This window comes from Megascapheus bottae, unplaced genomic scaffold, assembly GCF_031878675.1.
Source record: "Megascapheus bottae isolate mThoBot1 unplaced genomic scaffold, mThoBot2.hap1 HAP1_SCAFFOLD_176, whole genome shotgun sequence".
Lineage (NCBI taxonomy): Eukaryota > Metazoa > Chordata > Mammalia > Rodentia > Geomyidae > Megascapheus > Megascapheus bottae.
In genome coordinates this window covers 260,597-266,542 of record NW_028327646.1, presented here as the reverse complement: position 1 = coordinate 266,542, position 5,946 = coordinate 260,597, and the positions used below count along the sequence as shown (strand labels likewise).

General features: G+C 38.0%; 1 protein-coding gene across 1 annotated transcript in view; it reads right to left on the bottom strand.

The window, feature by feature from the left end:
- Positions 1-155: 155 nt before the first annotated feature.
- Positions 156-5,946, bottom strand: part of LOC150039553 (uncharacterized) — a 51,958-nt gene continuing 46,167 nt past the window's right edge. The window contains exons 14-16 of the mRNA XM_090327761.1: positions 5,102-5,166; positions 1,308-1,368; positions 156-213 (exon numbers count right to left, since the gene is read on the bottom strand). The gene's annotated coding sequence lies outside the window, so the exon portion shown is untranslated. The remainder of the gene's footprint in view (positions 214-1,307; positions 1,369-5,101; positions 5,167-5,946) is intronic.

Genomic DNA, 5,946 nt, shown 5'->3' with positions numbered 1-5,946 from the left:
AATGACTTATTTAGCAAATGAAACCATCTCTCTGGTTTAACAAAAATTTTTAGTTAATTAAAATTCATTCCCAAATTTCAAGCCCAGTAAATTTAGTGCTTTTCTGACCATCCGTGTGGCATCAGACTTACTCAACAGTGGGGACATTGTGATCCTCTATCATTATTCTATGCACATGGTGATGAAAATACTTAGGGTCATAAGACCGTTCGCCTGAAAGAAATGAGATATGTGTCAGAGCTGTATGCCTACTGACATGAAAGTTAGGAACGAAGTTTAAAATTTCTCTTAGGAATTCTTATCTCCTTTCCATTGTTCTAAAAGGATTTTTAACATCACCAGCACAGGCAGACCAGTGGACAAAAAAGCCAAAGAGACATGAAGGACGTTAGGGACAGATTCTTGTCCTTAAAGACTTTTTCATCCCAAGTAATTTAAAATCAACTCATGCTTCATATTCCTTACCTTTAACCTTCTAACAGAGTGATTATTCGATCTTCTAGACTGCATATCCTATCATCCTGCATTCTGCTTATTCTATCTTCTAGACTGCTTATTCTATCATACTACATAGGTACCACTAAGTAGAGGTTAATGGTGCTGTCTAAATGCTCAGTCCCTGAAAATATCATTAAATGTTTATTCTGACAATAAAATGCAATAAAAATGTACCTAAAAATCATGATTGGGAAATCAGGGGACAGTGAAAGGGAGACAAAAACATGAGAAGGGGTATCACGGTTTGAGAAGTAATGTAACCATTACCTAAAAAAATCTAACTGCAACCCTTCTATACATTAACCCTAAATAAAGTACAAAAAAACCCCACACCACCATAAAAAAATCTAGACAGGTGTTAATGTCTAGACAGGAGAAAAACTGAAGACAGACACAGCAGAGAAACTGGGGGCACATTCTTCTCTTTCTTCTGTTTTCTTTTGTCGTTTCTCATCACATGCCTTGTTCTCATCACCAACCCTTTCTGGTGGATCATGGAACATACTTGCTGAATTGTCTGTGATACAATCTGGCATTAAAGGCAGGAAGAATTGATTGAGCATAAGAGCACGAGCAGATCTTTCCTGAGCACTTCCTCTGTAAGTCTGCCTCTTCGCTCTCACTGGCCCATCTATTTCTTAGGGAATGTTGTGCTGCCAAGCTCACTTTTCCTACTACACAGCACCAGCGCAATACAGAGATTTCTGATCTGACTTCTTACTATGTAATATTTACAATTAAATGAAAGATACCCAAGGTGACTTTCTTACATATCTACAGTAGCAAATATATTAAAGTGATATACATACTACAAAGGTTGTATACAAAATAATGCTCAGGATGTCTGGTGTTGAAGAAACGAGCCACTTCCTAAAAAAGATAAATACATTCATAAACTATATTGTTGAAGGCGGCTCCTTTGTACAACTACTTAAAAATACTAGTAAAACATGCTCTCTACTTTGGAAAACGCTTTTGTCACACCTTTAATCTTCTGATTTTCTTCTTCTTCAAGTCTGCGAAATGCTTCTTTTGACCTAAGAGTATACACTAGCTCCCCCCTTGTTCTGAAGGACAAAGCAGCCAAACATTCATGCCTTCTAATCCTTGTCTATCTCCAGATAGACCCTCATCTTAAACAGGAAGGTGCTGGAGGCATTAAGGTAGGCATGTTAAATCTGTCCAAGTCTCAGTCTGAATGACCTGCCCTTAGCCTTTGTGTCTGGAGGCCTGGCCAGTGTTTATAGTTCTGGATTTTTCTCTTCAAGATGACAAGAAAAGGCATTGTGTTTGGAAAGCAGTCTGCCTTTTGCAGTTTTATAAATCCTGTTCTTCCTGGATCCCTAGATATCTATGAAGTGACTACAAGAGAGCATGGCTAAGATCAAGAACACATTGTATTTTCCAGCAAAAGTAGCTTTTACTTGACTTAGGGGCAAAGGGACATGGTCTGACTGCATACAGAAGTGGCCAGACTTGTTGATGCTTCCTCACTGTGTTTGTTTCTCCAGTAACTGTGGCTGTGTTCCACGCATCTGCACTCTGACCCTTTTCTTTCTATATTCAGTGTTGTTCAAAATACAATGCTGAAACCTTCTTCCCTTTGAAGGACAAGCAGGAACATATGACCTGATTAGCCTCCTCAGGAATTAAGTTTGTTCAGTGTTATGTTTATGATGTACAGATCAACACAAAGTACAATGTTTACCCTCATTGTTTTCAAACTCAAATATTTAAAGTCATATGAGCTATAAAATGTCCACTCAAAAACTTCCAGCTGCCAAATTTACATCTCTTCCTCCAGCTTTATTTTGTCATAGTTGCATGTTTTCCTTTCTACCAAATGGATTTGCAGAATATAATGCATTCATGACACTTTGGAGCAGTATATAACACTATACTTTCTGTGCGTGCATTTTCCATAGATCCATAAATATTAATCCTATTTTTAAAAGAACAATCAGGGCACAAAACTAGAATTTCTTTTGCTGGTAGAAACTCAGTTACAAAAGACCTACCATATGATTCTTCTATGAGAAACTCAAGAAACATTAAAACTGATCTATGGCAATCAAAAATCAAAAGAACACTTTCAGTGTTTAAAAAGTGATTATAAATGCCAGAACATAGTCAACAATTTGATAGTGGTGTTCATTGCATGCCCTCATACATAATTGCGTTAACAGACAAATGTAAGATGAGGGCAATGTGGAGTCTGCATCAGTAAAGGTTTATTTATATAAGCATGCCTTACATAATGATGGTTTTTCAGTTAAACACCAATTGTTTTTTTTGTTGTTGTTGTTTTTTGCCAGTCCTGGGATTGAGCTCAGGACCTAAGCACTGTCCTAGGACTTTCTCAAGGCTAGAGCTCTACCACCTCAGCCTCAGCACCACTTCCGGCTTTTTTCTAGGTATGTGGTACCGTATTGTTCTTTATTGATACATACGGAAGAATAAATGTCATGCAGATTACTAAGTATCACATGAGATTTTGAGACACACACATGTATATGCGTATACACATACAAAAACACATACATACATGTACATAAATCAGGTTTAATACAACTATTATGTCAAGCATTAGATAACATCATAGTGAAACTTTAAAATCCTTTCTTCTTTAATAATATATAACACAATGCTGTTGTGTGTAATCAATCTACTGTGTAACAGCTCAGCGAAAAGTTACCTCTTATGTCATTATAATCTCTTGCTCATTGATCAACCTTTGTCCAAACCTTCCTCCTTCTGACTCACCGAAGTTTCTGATATTCACTAGTCTAGGCTCACCTTCATTGAGATCAATGTTTTTTTATTTCACATATTCCATACTTGCCATTTGGCTTATTTGATTAACATATAACTTCTCCTTTTGTGTTATTGACAAAGACAGTTGTTTGCAGGAGTAAACAATGCACTATCATGTAGAGGTGCCACAACATTCATCTTGGAATGGAAACTTAAGAGGTGGATTTCATCCCTTGGCTATTCACTGCTGAGCAGTGAGCTTTTAACCAGGGGTACATATGTCTCTGCCACATAATGTTCTCTTTAAGTCGCATCAATACCCAGTCGAGGTATGATTGGATCCCAAGATCATTGAAGTGTGATTTGTTTGAGAATCTTCACACTGTTTTCTTGAATGTTTATGCTAATTGATATCATCAATAGCTTGCCATGGGCCATCTTTCTCCACAAGTTTACTAGCATGTGTTACCTCTTAACTATTCAATAATTTTCATGCTTGTGGAATGTTGCAGTGCTATCACATTGTGGTTTCCACCTGCATTTTTCTGATGATGAGTGAGGTTCTACATTTTCTCTTACACTATTTTTTTTTACCAATCTTGGGGCTTGAATTCAGCGCCAGGTACTCTCCTTGGATTTTCTCAAGGCTAGGGCTCTACCACTTGTGCTACAGCACCACTTCTGGCTTTTTCTGTGAATGTGATCCCAAGGAATGGAACCCAGGGCTTCATGCATACTAGGAAAGCACTCTCCTACTAGGACCTGCTCGCTTGTCTCATAAGAGTTGTGGAGCATTTATTATTTGCCTTGTGTGGGGAAAGAGACCTGTAGTCCTGAGGCTATGCTTGGATAACTGATGCCCAGCTTACACAACAGTACTCTTATGGGATGAAGCTGCTGAGAATTCCAGGAACTTACTTCAAGTACATTCATTGATGTTCACACACTGAGTGATCACCCATCAGAGCATTTCCTGTCATTGACCACTGAATGTAAATACGTTATATATGAACCCATACACAGATCTCCAATTATATTTCATTAAGGAAAAACAGTAGGAATTACTACAGGAATTCCCTGTATGTGAATACATACATACATATATCCCTAACCCCAAATTTTATGTGCTTTCTTAGTAAGGAGCTTCAAGGGGCTTAAAATTAAGTTAGTCACTTACAGAGCCAAAAGTGGGATTTCCCTTATTTAATTATCAGGGAATCTATGTGAAAGAACATATATATTTTTAGACATGGCTTTCTTCTCCCTAAAAGACTACATATGGGGACACAATTCCTCTCATCCTGTGATGGAGCCTATTTTCTGATCCTTGAATCCAGACTGCTTTTGTAATTCATTTTTGTCTTAGCTAATGAATTCAAGGCCACTCACACTCACTTGAAGACTTAGTCTTAATGTAATTACACTCATTTGCTTGCTGTTCCTAAGGCCATCTCAATGGTCCCCAAGATCTAGCTGCCTGGGAGAAGAGACATAATAACAGAGAGGCAATCAGAAAAGCCAATTCAGATTAGCCAGTCCTCAGAGGAGCGGCAACTGATCAGAGATGCCCAGATCAGCCCAGTGAAGTAGCCAGTCCTGTACCTAATCATTGGAACCACTCCATTAAGCCCCATCCAAATGTTCAAACCACTCTATCTTGAGATAAATAAATGGGTGCTCTTACTAATCAGTAGGACCTCCAGGGCTTCGCATAAACAAAAGCAAGTTGATACCATGCTTTTATGATTTTTCACCAGAAAGAATAAAATGGTAGAACACTGCTTTGCCTGGGTCAACACTAAGCTCTTGAGTCTATAGAGTTCACTCTGTGCTGCACAAATATGCTTACCTGCATTGGATTCCTATAGAATGTATGTATCCCAGAGGATGGAAATGACATGGCGACAAGACGGTCTGGAAAGCAAAAGAATCCCTATTAGGAAAGTCAGTACAGATGGGAACAACAATAATAACAAAAATTATTTGTACATCTATCCAGGTTCTTTTCTCAGAGTACAAGAAGAGTTGATATGACAGTGACATAACCAAGATGATGCATTAAGATGAAGCAATAGAAGTCTAGGGAGGTGATTTTGTGGCAGAGCGTTTGACTTGCATGCAAAAACACTGAGTTGGATTCCTCAGGACAACATAAAGAGAAAACACCAGAAATGGCAGTGTGGCTCTACTGGTAAAGTGCTAGCCTTGAGCAAAACAAGCTCAAGGACAGTTATCAAGTTCTGAGTTCAAGCCCCAGGACTGACAATACAATACAAAAGTAAATAAATAAGTTATGCAATATCATAATATCCTTAGGCTCAACAGGAACTTAGTGTTTGAAGCAGTCTTCCCTTAGCAAACCTGACCTCATGGATAATGAACTTGTTCTCTGGGATTTTAGAAGATTAAGGTCTCTTTCTCTTGGATGCTTAGATAGCTAACAAAACTGAATAAATAATAAGTGAAATTTTAATGGAGCCACTTGAAATTGCATCGTATTTACTGTCTAACCACCAGGGAGTCTTGGTTTGAAATGAATGAGATTACCTGTGCCCAGATGTAATCTACCAATATATTACCACAACACAGTAGCCTATGAAATCATTGAGAAAAATACTTTGAGAGTATGGAAAGGAAGGAAGGAAAGAAGAAAGAAGAGAAGGTAAGCGAGACAGAGAAAGGAAGAAAGAAAAG